The sequence below is a fragment of the Gossypium arboreum genome, chromosome 8 (assembly GCF_025698485.1).
Source record: "Gossypium arboreum isolate Shixiya-1 chromosome 8, ASM2569848v2, whole genome shotgun sequence".
NCBI lineage: Eukaryota > Viridiplantae > Streptophyta > Magnoliopsida > Malvales > Malvaceae > Gossypium > Gossypium arboreum.
The window spans coordinates 25,269,097-25,283,189 of record NC_069077.1 but is presented as its reverse complement, the minus strand read 5'-3'; the positions used below and the strand labels follow the sequence as shown (position 1 = coordinate 25,283,189).

At 35.1% G+C, this 14,093-nt stretch overlaps 1 non-coding gene across 1 annotated transcript; it reads left to right on the top strand.

The window, feature by feature from the left end:
* The first annotated feature begins 2,247 nt into the window (after window positions 1-2,247).
* Window positions 2,248-2,353, top strand: LOC128279763 (small nucleolar RNA R71). Its single transcript, XR_008269959.1, has one exon. It is a non-coding gene; the product is annotated as a small nucleolar RNA R71 (small nucleolar RNA).
* The last annotated feature ends 11,740 nt before the right edge of the window (window positions 2,354-14,093 follow it).

Below are 14,093 nucleotides of genomic sequence, written 5' to 3'. Positions count from 1 at the left end.
CTTATTGCATCCCATGTTGGAGAAAAATTTTGCCCTATTTTCATACAGCCGTATCGCACGGTCGTGTCTCCTCCTGTGGTGTGAGCACGGCCTAAGGCACACCCGTGTACCTGGCAGTGTGGATGGGAAAACCCTGTGTTCCAAGACTCAGTTAGTAGGTTAGATGTGAAAAACTAGAATTTAAAGAAATCAATACTGTTAGTGCTTGGGTTGCCTCCCGAGAAGTGCTTATTTATAGTCTAAGCTCGACTTACCTCTCTGGTGTGTGATCATGGTGGCTTGAGGAGTTTAGACTCCTCATCCTTGCTATCAACTTTATCAATATAAGGTTTAAGACGAGTATTGTTTAACTTAAAAGTGTCGAATTTGGGATGAATTACCTCGACCGTACTATATGGGAAAGTACTGAACACCGTTAGAGGAATTTCTTCATTAGGTTCAGAAATGGCAATGCAAGGATCTGCTGCATCTAGTAGTACTTTGTCTCTAACCTTAAGTTGATTTGGTGAGGTATTGAGCTCGTCCTGGCTTAGTTTCAGTTTATTAGGTGTTCTCGACTTCTGTGTCCGCCATTCATCTAGCTCCTTGATTTGTAGCCTTCATTCTTCATAGATAGGCCTTTTGATGTTGTTTGAACATGGCTCATATACGTTCTTCGAACCTATTTCCTGTAAGGTAGGTTGCACCACATGGTCAGTTTAAATAGTATGATTTATACAACCACCTTCAATTTTCGATGTGTTATTCGAATTACGAGCTTGAAGGGTGATTGTTTCGTCTCCCACATGAAGTGTGAGTTCACCTGTGCCAACATCAATCATTGTTCTAGCAGTTGCTAAAAAGGGCCTCCCTAAAATTAAGGGAACGTTACTATCCTGTTCTATGTCTAGAACAATGAAATCAACTGGGAATATAAAATTGTCAATTTTAACGAGTACATCTTCAATAATCCCTCTAGAAAATCTGATTGTTTTATCGGCTAATTGAATACTCATCCTAGTTTGTTTGGGTTTCCCAAGACCTAGTTGCTTAAACATTTTGTAAGGCATGACATTGATACTAGCCCCTGAATCAGCCAACACATTATTAAAATCTAAGTTACCAATTAAACAAGGAATCGTAAAACTCCCTGGATCTTTTAATTTGTTGGGTAGATTATTCTGTAAGATGGCTGAGCAAACTACGTTTAGCTCCACATGCGATGCTTCATCTAACTTCCTTTTATTTGTTAAAAGGTCTTTTAAAAATTTGACAGCGTTTGGCATCTGCGAAAGAGCTTCAATAAACGGTAAGTTAATATGTAACTTCTTAAAAAGTTTAAGGAATTTACCAAATTGTTCGTCTGAGTGGTCTTTCCTTGTCGCATTAGGGTATGGTACACGAGGTTTGTATTCTGTACTTACCGATTTCTGTTCATTGTGGCTTACCTCACATTTATCTTTACTTACCACAGTTTCTTGCCTCGGTTCTGGTTCAGGTGCAACTAACCCTTCCTCATCTTGAATGGTAATTGAATTGATTTGCTCCCTTGGGTTAGATTCAGTGTTACTCGGCAGGCTACCTTATGGTCGTTCAGATATCAATTTAGCGAGCTGCCCTATCTGAGTTTCGAACCCTTGGATCGATGCTTGTTGATTTTTAAGTGCTGTCTCGGTATTCTAAAAATGAGTTTCTGCCACCGAGATGAATTTTGTTAGCATCTCTTCAAGGTTTGGTTTTTTCTCTTGTTGGTAGGGTGGTTGTTGGAAGCTTGGAGGTGGTGGCGGTCTCTAATTTCCTTGGCCTCCCCATAAAAAATTTGTGTGGTTCCTCTAACCTGCATTGTAAGTGTTACTATAAGGATTATTTTAAGATCGAAGATTATTACCCATGTAATTTAACTGCTCGTTCTCCATGTTATGGCCATAGGGTGGGTATTCTGAATTGCTTGATCCACCTCCACTTGCTTCACATTGCATTACTGGGTGGACCTGTGAAGAACCAAGAAAATCGTCAATTTCTCTATTCAAAAGTTTTACCTGATTAGAGAGCATAGTGACCGAATTGACATTAAAAATGTCGGCTGTTTTCGTTGGTTTTGTCCTCATGACTTGCCACTGATAATTATTCAGTGACATCTCTTCTATAAATTCATAAGCATCCTCAGGTGTCTTATTATTGATAGTTCCACCAGCAGCTGCGTCAATCATCTGTCGAGTCGAAGGATTCAGGCCATTGTGAAATGTTTGAACCTGTAGCCAGAGTGGTAACCCATGGTGAGGGCACCTTCTCAAAAGGTCCTTGTATGTCTCCCATGCATTGTAGAGTGATTCTAAATCCATCTGCACAAAAGAAGAGATATCATTATGTAATTTGGTTGTTTTAGCTGGAGGAAAATATTTTAATAAAAACTTTTCGGTCATTTGTTCCCATGTAGCGATTGACCCTCATGGCAACAAGTTCAACCACTGCTTAGCCTTATTTCTCAATGAAAAAGGAAACAATCGAAGGCGAATGGCATCATCAGAAATGTCATTGATTTTAAAAGTGTCGCAAAACTCTAAGAAATTCGCCAAGCGTTGGGATCCTCGTCCTGCAAACCATCAAACTGAACAAACTGTTGGATCATTTGAATGGTGTTAGGTTTCAGTTCAAAATTATTTTCAGCAACAGCAGGCCTAACTATGCTCGATTCAGTTCCTGTTAAAGAAGGTTTAACATAATCATACATACTACGTAGAGCAGGATTCTGATTAGCAGCAATCGCAGGAGGTAGCAGATTTTCTTGGTTTTCAGCCATCTCCTTGCTTGTGGTTGAAATATCATCCTCTTGCTCTTCTTCTGTGTACCTTAAGCTTTGCCTTATTTCTCTTCGGTTTCTGCAAATTATGTGGTCGATCTCACCGTCAAAAAGTAGTGGTCCTGACGAGTTTCTTCTAGTCATAAATTAGAAAAACCTTTTAGAAGAAAATAAATGAAGAATTAGAAAAGAAAATAAAAATTTAAATTGTAATAAAAGTAAAATGGCTAAAGTAATAAAAAATCAAGTGTTCCTAATATCTTAGTTCCCCGAAAATGATGCCAAAAACTTGATACGTGATTTTGTGACAGGTTTTAAGTATTTATAATTAATCGTTCTTAGAACTAACAATTACCACTATGAAGGCAAGTGTACCTATCAAATAGTAGTATAGCTTTAGCAAGACCAGATTGTCGAACCCAAAGGAACCAAGAGTACTAGTAATTACTTTCTTTTTATTATCTAACCTAAAAATTAAGGGATTTGTTTATCTAAACTAATTAACTAAACTAAGGGTGCATAGAGAGAAAATTGGGAAAAAGCTCTTGGGAAAACTCGATTGATTAAGACAATACCCAAGGAAAAATCCACCTAGACTTCACTTGTTATTTGACTTTGAATCAGACGATTTATTCATTTGACTTGATTCGTAGAAATCCCTAAGTTATATTATTATCTCTCTTGATACTAATAACGTCTAACCCTAGGTTGATTAATTGAAATCTCTTTCTAATTAACGCCCTAGTGTTGCATTAACTCGATCTATGGGTCCCCTTATTAGGTTTCACCCTAATCTGGCAAAATCTTATCACTCTATCTCTAGGCGTGCAATCAACTCCACTTAATTATGACAAATTTACTCTTAGACAGGGTCTATTCCTCCTCTGAATAAGAGCATTAACTTGAATCAATATCTTGAAATATTAAAACAAGAATTAAGAACACATAATTAGGAACAAGTCAAATATTTATCATACAATTCAGATAATAATAACAAGATCCGTTCTTAGGTTTCATTCCCCTTAGGTATTTAGGGAGTTTAGATCATAATTATAAAAGAAAACATCTCAGAAGAATAATGAATACAAAACATAAAGAAAACCCAAAACCCTTGAATGGAAATTGAAGGGAGATCTTCAGTCTTGACGATGAATCCGGCTTCTGATATAGACCAATCGGCTTCCCTTGAGTAATTCCTTGCCTTCTACTCCATTTGTCTGTTCTAAGTGCCTCCTCTGGTGTTTAAATAGGCTTTAGAATACATAAGAGCCCTCAAAAGTGACCTTTTCAGAATAGGGCTATACTTAGGCTCGGCAAGGACACGCTCGTGTGCGATTACTCCAGCCCGTGGTCAAGGCTGTTGAATAGGCATGCCCGTGTAAGTCATGCTTCGATCCTGCCAAATGGACACGGCCGTGTGACACACCCGTATGAGGAAGTCCAGGCTGTGTTGATTTTCCATGTGGATCTATTTTCTTCGTTTTCGGCCCGTTTCTCGCTCTTTGTACTCTCCTATGCTCACCTAAGTATAAAACATGAAATTAAAGGATTAGGAGCATCAAATTCACCAAATCTAAAAAGAAACCATCCATAAATGTGCTGAGCATGGGACAAAAATAGGTATAAATTACAGTTTATCAAAACTTCAATTATTTAATTTAATTAAATAATAATTCAAAAAACTATAAATTATTTCTTAGGACATTTTCATACTTAGTGAGAAAACCACATTCGTTTTTGAATGTTCCCATTTATCTAACTTTACCATTTCTATCAATTTATGTTCATTTGATTCAATATGCAATTCATTTCTGGTTTCAACATGCAATTTATTTTTGGTTTCAACATGCAATTCATTTATTCACGAAGTCATTCCACTATAGTATCGTGACTGAGCTCTCCCTAATGACATACTATTACGAAAATAACTCGATTAGTGCTCATCCAATGACCTTGTCGTGTGTTACCCTCATAAGGTATAATTAATCTCTTTGGGATAAATCCTCACTCTTAAAATGATCCTATTTTATCTCATGGTAACCATTACATCTTCCTTCATGAAAAGTCAGTTACTATCAAATAGTAATTAAGTCATTCATCACAAAGACTAACAACCCGTGGCCACGTTTACTTTTATGTAATATCAACGAGAGGATTTCTTTTACCCATTCTCAGATATGAATTCCACTATTTTGAATGATGCTACATACTACAGAATTCGTATACTCGGTGCACCAGCTTTTAGTTCCTTATCTATTTGAACTCAGACTTTTACTTACATCAAAGTATACGAGTCACGCATACATAATTTGTCATCTACTAAGGATTAAGGTATGCCATACTATGAATGTCACAAGTGAATATATCCATAAATTGATTTAGAATATATTATTATTGGGTCCAATCCGATATATTGTTAGTCTAGTCAGTCACATCTATGTCTCTATCTTCTGGAAGTCATCTGCTCCGATGCTCAAGACAAAGCATTTTCCTAATTGGACTTGATAGATGGCATATTTGTCTTTTAATCGGTTTGCTCATTTTCATTAGACTAAGGATATGTTTAGGTTCATCTATTAATATAAGTTGTCTTTCTGTATTACGATCCGACCATGTAATATCACTTAATATTAGTTTAAACATTAGATAACCATTAGGCTAATATTTGCTTATATTTTTCTTTGCATGCAAAAACCACATGAAGACACTATAAAAAGAATATTAATGTAATTCATGAATTACTTTATCAACCAATCTGTTAGAAAAAAAAATCCAGTTTACAAATGAATATATTACACTTAGGGCGCTAGATCCAACAGTCCAGATACATCAACCGTTTTTGCTTGCGGCCCCTCTTCGCTTTTGTAAAATTGAGTATCATTGACCCAAGCTTTGAAAACTTAATCTCATCAGGCTCTGCTTTCTCTCCTTTACTAGTCGCAAACATAGATTACTTTGGACAATCAAGCATCCTATGCATACAACTACATAAGAAGCACTTCACTTGTTTCTTACCACTCTCTTTGACCTTCCTAGCTTCAACACCGTTCACGATCAAACCAAGCCTTGATGCTCTAGCTGGCTCATCATCCCCATCAATGTCAGAAAATGCAAATTTCTTTAATTAGTCTCTTATAATAGGCAAACCATCACAAAGGAAACATTTTACTAGCCCCTTTGGTTTGTTGTTAAGTTTCTACTTCCCATTTTTTGGTCTCTTATTACCACCAGTCTTACTATTTCCACGGTTACCATTATTGTCTCGTTCTTCCTCATGGTCTCCCCCATCATTGGTAATCTCCTTGGGCTTGAAAGACTCAAACTTGTCTTTCCTTGAACCAAGATCAACAAAAGACTCTACCCATCCTTAAACCAATAAGATGTTTCTTTATTGCTTAAGTCGGATATTTGGAGCATCAACTCATTAAAGACTTTAACAACCCCTGAATAGTACCTTGTTACGTAAGCCAGTGTAACTTTACTCGAGCCTCCTCCTTGATATATTGTGGGTAAAACTACTTCTTCAACTTTTTTTGGTACTCCTCCCAAATCCCAATTGTGATCCCACTACATTCCTCACCCACAGAACTACGACGCCACCTCAAAAGAGAAACATCAATAAAATAGATTAAAGCAGTGTTTAACTTAGTGACATCATCCCTAATGCCCATTGCATGGAAGTATTATTCCACTACCCGGAGAAAGTTATCCACGTCCCTTACGAACCTCATCCTCTTGAACTCTTTTAATTTTAAGACATCCATTTTACATTGCTTCGATCCCGAAGTCAACATCTCACTACCCAGAGTAGCCTTGTAGATCGTGAGCTCCCCCTTGAGCTCCATAATCTCTTCCTTCAAGGTCATCACCATGACCACGAGAGCATCATCCATTACCATCAACTTGTCCAAAGTTGAACCGAAAGACTCCAACACAAAGTCCCTGAGTTGCTCCTTCATTGAGTCCAACACATCGATACGTCCCTCAACTTCTTTAAGTGTCTCCCTTGTGTCCCCCATGGACTCCTCGAGATTGACCACTCGACCTTCCAAAGTCGACAGCATGTCCCTAAATCGGCTAGCTTTCCTAGACCTCCCACGGGTCTCCATAAGCTCAATTTGATCTTCTACTCCTTTTTTCATCTCAAACGGCACCTTCGAAACCTTAGCTTAGATACCAACTATCACAGGGCTAAAACTTTAAACTCGCAATCCGTGCTTGGGTTCAAATTTACCTAAGTCAACCTAACTCTCGCAAAGTGAGAATTCTCAATAGAAATTCTCTTAAGGCACCAAAAATAAAGCAGAAGCAACTCAAAACAAAGTTTTATGAGGTGATGTTAGTATGAGAAATATTTTTTAGAACAACAAATGTCTTCCTAATCACATTATGATGTTTTGAATGTACCAAATTAAAGAGTTTACGAACCTTCTCTGGTGCTTGTGCTAGGCTTTATTCTCTCAAATGGTATCATACCCCATGATATGGTGTAAGAGAACCTTTTGTATTTGCATAATTAGCATCTATCACATTAGGTTCATGGTGCAAATAGTTTGTAGCTTTGATTATAAAAACTTATATAAACTTAATTTAGAGAAAGACTTCTACTAAGTTATAATGTTTTATGTAATACTTAAATTAGATTAAAATACTATAAAATTTATGATATATAATCTTTATTAAAAAAAGTTTTTATAAAGTGTCCAATAACTTTTATAACACTTTTGATAAATAATATAATTTCTTGTCATAACTTTAGAAAGTTATTTTTAATAAATAAGTTATGGAAAAATATAATTTTTTTATAAATAAGTATACTATTATTTTTATAATACATAACATGAACATGTAAATAAGTTATGTTCATACTTTTGACCATACAATTTTTTTAAAAAAGTATATTGTTAGAATTAAGTGACCAATTCTTATTTAAATAAAATACGATGAAAATAAAATAAAAGTAAAATCCATATAGAACTAGACTTCTTTTATTTTATTTTAGAATAAGGTTTTTAAACCTTATTAAACTCCATCTATTTTATATTGATTAGGATAAGGTGTTTCAATCCTACTAGAATATGGCTTTACAAGCCTATAAATAGACATAGTCTATTCCTCTTGTATTGATTCAAATTTTTGACATAGTGAATTTTCTTTTCCTCTGCTCGTGGTTTTTTCCTCGAAAGGGTTTCCACGTAAAATTTGTGTGTTATTTTATTTTTTCTTTATTTTATTTTATTTTATTTTTTTCACAAATTGGTATCGGAGCTTCCGGGTTATTCATCTCAATCACAGTAATGGCATCTTTGAAGTATGAAATTTCGCTGTTGGATCGTAATACCAAATTTGTATTGTGGCAGATTAAGATGCAAGCAGTTCTTGCGCAGATGGATCTGGAGGATGCCCTGCTAGGGATAGATAAGATGCCTTCGATATTAATAGATGAAGAGAAGAAGCGTAAGGATCGAAAGGCGTTAACACAATTACATCTGCATTTGTCCAATAAAATTTTGCAAGATGTAATGAAAGAGAAGACTGCCGCTGCATTATGGAAGAGGCTAGAACAAATATGTATGTCAAAAACTCTAACAAGCAAGTTGCATATGAAGCAGCATCTTTATGCTCATCGTTTGGAGGAAGGTGCGTCTGTACACGAACACTTAACAGTGTTTAAAGAAATTCTCTCAAACTTGGAGGCCATGGAGGTTCAGTATGATAAGGAAGATTTAGGGTTGATTCTACTTTGTTCGTTGCCCCCGTCTTATTCAATCTTTAGAGACACGATTTTATATAGCCGCGAGTCTCTCACAGTTGATGAGGTTTATGATTCTTTAACCTCGTATGATAAGATGAAACATCTTGTGGTTAAAACCGACTCTCAGGGAGAGGGTCTTATTGTTCGTGGGAGACAAGATCGGAATGCTGATAATGATCGTGGTAGGACACAGGAACGGAATCCTCGTGGTAAATCTAAGGGTAGATCGAAGTCTTCAAATAGAAGTAAAACTTGTAACTTCTGCAAGAAGAAAGGGCACATTAAATCTGAGTGTTATAAGCTACAAAATAAGATTAAAAGAGAGGCTGCGAATCAAAAGGGAAAACAACCAGAAAATTCCGGTGAAGCTGATGTTGTAGAAGACTACAGCGATGGTGAACTTCTAGTCGCTTTTGTCAATGATTCTAAAGTAAGCGAGGAGTGGATACTTGATTCAGGTTGCACCTTCCACATGAGTCCCAATCGGGATTGGTTTACAACTTACAAAACAGTATCTGAAGGTGTTGTTTTGATGGGAAATAATGTTTCGTGTAAAATCGCAGGTATTGGAACAATTAAAGTTAAGATGTTTGATGGAGTTGTCAGAACACTTAGCGACGTACGACATGTTCCAGAATTGAAAAGAAATTTAATTTCGTTAAGTACTCTTGATTCAAAAGGGTACAGATACAAAGCTGAAAGTGGGGTTTTAAAGATTTTCAAAGGGTCCCTTGTTGTGATGAAAGGGCAGAGAAAAATTGCCAAGTTATATGTTTTGTAGGGTTCTATCATTCTTGGTGATCACATTGCCGCTTCCTCTTCCTTGTCGATGATGATATTACTAAACTTTGGCATATCGCCTAGGGCATATGAGTGAGAATGGCATGGTGAATTGAGCAAAGAGGACTTCTTGATGGGCAAGGAATTTGCAAACCTGAATTTCGTGAGCACTTGTGTTTTGGGAAGCAAAGAGAGTTTGATTCACTAGAGGAATCCATAACACAAAGGAAACGTTGGAGTATATTCATTACGATCTGTGGGGCCATCCAGAGTGCCTTGAGAGGTGAAGCTAATTATATGCTAACCTTTATTGATGATTTTTCCGAAAAGTTTGGGCGTTCTTCACGAAGCGAGAAAAGTGATGTGTTTTCCGCATTTAAGTCTTGGAAAATTATGATTGAAAAACAGACGGAAAAGCGGATAAAATACCTCCGCATGCAGACAATGGCTTAGAGTTACGTTACGATGAGTTTAATAGATTGTGCAAGTCGAAGGGATCATGAGACACTTGACGATTCGTCATACTCCCAACAAAAGCGGCGTTGCGAGCGAATGAACGAGCGATCATGGAGAAGGTTCGATGTATGTTGTCAAATGCCAACTTACAAGTCATTTTGGCGTACGACCTCTCTTGCATGTTTTTGATCAACCGATCTCCATCCGTTGCCATTGAGAAAAAGACTCCACAAGAGGTATGGTGCGGTAATCCTGCTAATTATTACGATTTAAAGATTTTTGGGTGTCCTGTATGCCCATGTTGATAATGGAAAATTGGAACCGAGATCCATTAAATGCATTTTCTTGGTTATAAAGTGGTGTAAAGGCTATAAGTTATGGTGTCTGAAAATAGAAAAGTTGTGATTAGCGAAATGTTGTTTTGATGAAAGCGCTATGCTACCTAACTTATCTCTTAAAGACTCTTCCAATAAAGAAAACCAAAAGCGGATGGAGCATCGATTAATACTGAATCAACTCCTCAAGCCAGTACAAAAATTGAGAATAGAGTTGCTTCTTCACCGCAATACTCTATCACCAAAAACAGAACAAGAAGAGACATTAAACCTCCAAAGAAGTATGTCGAGGCTGATCTAGTTTCTTATGCTTTAAATGTGGCTGAAGATATAGATGCGAATCAAGAGCCATTTAATTATTCTGAGGCGATTAGCTGTGAAGACTCAGAAAAGTGGATGTTTGCTATGCAAGAGGAGATGGAATCACTCCACAAAAATAGAACATGGGATCTTGTAAAACTTCCTAAAGGTAAAAAGGCTGTTCGTTGTAAATGGGTGTTTAAAAAGAACGAAGGGACTCCAGGAGTTGAAGAATCCAGATATAAAGTAAGGCTTGTTGCAAAGGGTTTGATCAAATTCGAGTGGACTTCACAGATGTGTTCTCCCGGTTGTTAAGCATAGTTCGATTGAGCTTTGCTTGGTATTGTGGCCATGCATGATTTGGAGCTTGAGCGGTTAGATGTAAAAGCGCATTTCGCATGGAGAACTTGAGGAGGATATTTACATGCAACAACCAGAGGGTTTCTGATCTCGAAAAAGAGGACTATGTTTGCTTTTGAAAAAGTCCCTTTACGGTTTGAAACAGATCACCAAGACGGTGGTACAAGAGGTTTGATTCCTTTATGACTTCTCATGATTTCAAAAGAAGTAGTTTTGATAGTTGTGTCTACTTTAAGAAAAAAGTGATGGTTCTTTTGTGTATCTACTTCTTTATGTTGATGACATGTTGATAGCAACAAAAGATAAAGTAGAGATAAGAAAGGTCAAAGCCCAACTAAGTGAAGAATTTGAGATGAAAGATTTAGGACCACAAAGAAGATACTTGGTATGGAAATTCTTAGAGATAGAAAAGCAAGTAAATTGTACCTAAGTCGGAAGGGTACATTGAGAAAGTTCTTTTGGGTTCAATATGCAGAGTGCTAAGCTGTTAGTACTCCTTTAGCGACTCATTTCGGACTTTCATCGACTTTGTCTCCACAATCGATGATGAGATTGAGTACATGTCACATGTTCCATACTCTAGTGCGAGAGGATCTCTCATGTATGCTATGGTTTGTTCACGTCCGATTTATCATGCATCGGTGCGGTTAGCGAGATACATGGCGAATCCTGGTAAAGAACACTAGAAAGCAGTTCAGTGGATTTTAAGATACTTACGAGGTACTACTAATGTTTGCTTACAGTTTGGAAGAACTAGAGATGGAGTCCTTGGATATGTTGATGCTGATTTTCTTGGAGACCTTGATAGAAGAAGATCTCTCACAGGTTATGTCTTTACAATCGGAGGTTGTGCAATCGGTTGGAAAGCCACTTTGCAAACTACGATCGCTTTGTCTACCACTGAAAGTGAGTACATGGCGATTCTCGAGGCTTGTAAAGAAGCTGTTTGGTTGAAGGACTCTTTAGTGAACTTAATGAAGACCTTCAAATCATCACGATATTTTGTGACGATCAGTGCCATCTTTCTTACAAAAGATCAAATGTTTCATGAGAGAACAAAACACATTGATGTTCGGTATCATTTTGTTCGTGATATTATTGCTCGTGGTGATATTGTTGTGAGCAAAATTAGTACTCATGAAAATCCTGCAGATATGATGACTAAGTCACTTCCTATAACCAAGTTTAAGCATTGCTTAGACTTGGTTGGTGTTCATTGTTGAAGTTAAACCCTTAAGGGTTTTATGGAAGAGGTGGAGAACTTGTTTATTGAAAGTTCGCGATGAAGAACTTGTTCATTGAGAATTTGTGTCAAGGCGGAGATTGTTAGAATTAAGTGACCCAAATTCTTATTTAAATAAAATAAGATGGAAAATAAAATAAAAGTAAAATCCATATAGAACTAGACTTCTTTTATTTTATTTTAAAATAAGATTTTAAACCTTATTAAACTCCATCTATTTTATATTGATTAGGATAAGGTGTTTCAATCCTACTATAATATGGCTTTATAAGCCTATAAATAAACATAGTCTATTCCTCTTGTATTGATTCATATTTTCGACATAGTGAATTTTCTTCTCCTCTGCCCATGGTTTTTTCCCGAAAGGGTTTCACGTAAAATTTGTGTGTTATTTTATTTTTTCTTTATTTTATTTTATTTTATTTTTTCACATATATTATAACACGTAAATTATTTTTTATAATATTTTTTACAATAAATTTTGAATTTTTAGTATTTAAATAATATATTTTTATATTTTAACATTATAAAATACACAAAATATTTTTATAATATATTTTTAGGAGTTATAATATAATTTTAAAAATTTTTAGCTATAACCATCTCAAACATTTATACATGTTCATGCTTATAACATAATTGTTATAAGTTGTATAAAAATAATTTTTAAAGTTAAATCATGTATGAGTGTTTGGAAAGCTATGGGGTAATTGGATTTAGGTGTAATTACCTATGTAGTTACTCTAATTCTCACCCTCTCTTCTAAGAATTGGAAAGCGCAATTGCAGTGCTCTAATTACACCCAATTCCGTAGGACCCATCAATTATAATAATTATCCAAACATGACATCATTGTGTAATTACAAGTAATTAGACTCAAATTCAATTACTAGGTGACTTTCCAAACACTACCTAAATATATTTGGTTGATAGTAATTACAACATAATTCTCTATGTCGTGTTTGGTTGTATAAATTGTAATTACACAACTATATAATTTAATATTTTAAAAATATTAATTATTATAAAAAATATCAATTAAAAAATTCTAAACAAGTAACAAAAATCAAAATCGAATCATCATGTGTAATATACTAGTTTAAGAAAGTAGCCAACAATATGGTTACTAATAAAATAAAAATAAAAATAAAATAATCATATGCAATTTAATCAAATTGCTCTAGCATACCATATTTGTTGGACTATTTCTTTTGTAACATCTGTTAGTATTTGATCAATTTCATTCACGTACTCTCCAAAGTATGGATCATTTCAATTTAACCTTCGAATGAAGTTATGACGTATATATAATATGCTAGCACGATCCAACATTGTCTTTTTAGACTATACTAAGGTGGTTTTATTAATATGAATTTTTTTTTAAAACAACAAATGTTATCAGAACCACATTTCGAACTTTTAAATGTCTTAAAGAGTTTGCAAGCTATCTTTGGTGCTATGCCTAGCTCCATTCTTTCAATTGGTATTGTACCCCATGAAATAGTGCCAAAAAAAAAACTTTATTTTTATTTGCATAAACGTCATATACTACATAATATTTTCTCACAAATGATATGTAACAATTTGAATAATTTATAAGGAAAATAAAATAAATAACAAGGTGGTGATGATGATAGTATTAATGGATTACCACATGCAATTCTAAACTTAATTTGGGATCTCTCCCAAACATCTCTTAGTACTTTAAAATCTGAGGCACAAATTAACTACGTAATCTTTTGATTATAATAACTTTTATAAAGTTAATTTGCGGTTGATTTATATTATGGTATTCAATAATAAACCGACTTTATGAATTTTTATAATCTTTTGATCACTATTATTTTATGCAAATTAAGTAAAAAAATAATATAGAATTTATAGAAAAGTTTTATAAAACGTTGAATAGCTTTTACAACATTATGCTAAGGTACCCGAATCGTGTCAATGCATGGATAATATAGGCTTCGTAAACTTAATTTGCTATTAGGTAAAAAAATTTGTGTGAAATAAATGTGCCAAATATCAAAGAATTTTATCCAATAATAAGTATAGAATTATATTTTTAATATATATCCTAAAATT